The following is a 1,034-nucleotide window of genomic DNA, read 5'->3' on the forward strand; positions in this document are numbered from 1 at the left end:
TTTTACTCTCTCAATGTCCTGATTGTATAACTTCAATTTTATTTCCCTATTTACTTTATTTGTAAAAAGTATAAGTTTCGTTTTATCAACAGAAAATTTAAAACTCCATTTATAAGACCATTGCTCAATCTTATAAATTGCATTCTGTACCTTTTTAACAAGAATTTTTTCATTTTTTCCACGTTTCCATATAGCCCCATCATCAGCAAAAAGAGAGCAACCCATGTCATTCTCTATTTCCTCAAATATATCGTTAATCATAATTGAAAACAATAATGGACTGATAATACTACCTTGTGGAATACCATTATCAATATCAAAATTTTCTGATAAAGTCTGTCCAATCCTTACCTGTATTATCCGATCTACTAAAAAATCTTCAAGCCAATAATATAATCTGCCATTAATGCCAATATCCCTTAGTTTGAACATTAATCTTTCTTTCCACATCATGTCATAAGCTTTCGCTATATCTAAGAATACAGCCAGAACACTCTCTTTATTAACCTGAGCTTTTTTAATTTCATGTTGTAAACATAAGGCAGAGTCCATAGTGTTCCTTCCCCTTCTAAAACCACTTTGATATTTTAGCCAAGGAACCCTTAGTTTCTATATAAAATGTTATTCTTTCATTTACCATTTTCTCCATAATCTTACACAAGCATGATGTTAATGCAATCGGTCTATAGTTTACAGGATTTGCACAATCCTTCCCTGGTTTTGGAACTGGTATTACTACAGCCTCTTTCCAGCTTTTAGGTAATTTCCCACATTCCCATATTTTATTATATATTTCTAACAATATTTATTTTGAATACTCACTAAGTTTATTTATCATTACATATCCAATTTGATCTTTTCCTGGAGTTGACATTTTAACTTTCATTAATGCATATCTTAACTCAGAAATTGAAAAATACTTATTAATGATATTATTATTATTATCTTCTAAATGTATTGTCTTTTCTTTCCCTAATATGGTAGATCCTCTTCCCTTCCTCCACTCTTCACTAATGTTATTTGAACTATGGATA

At 29.9% G+C, this 1,034-nt stretch overlaps 1 protein-coding gene across 1 annotated transcript in view; it reads right to left on the reverse strand.

Annotated features, from left to right (window-relative positions):
- The window catches only part of sh3kbp1 (SH3-domain kinase binding protein 1), a 102,170-nt gene that overhangs the window by 1,555 nt on the left and 99,581 nt on the right, over positions 1-1,034 (reverse strand). The gene's annotated exons all lie outside the window — the stretch shown is intronic.

Source organism: Nematolebias whitei, chromosome 20 (genome assembly GCF_014905685.2).
Source record: "Nematolebias whitei isolate Nwh7 chromosome 20, NemWhi1, whole genome shotgun sequence".
In the NCBI taxonomy this organism is placed as follows: Eukaryota; Metazoa; Chordata; class Actinopteri; order Cyprinodontiformes; family Rivulidae; genus Nematolebias; species Nematolebias whitei.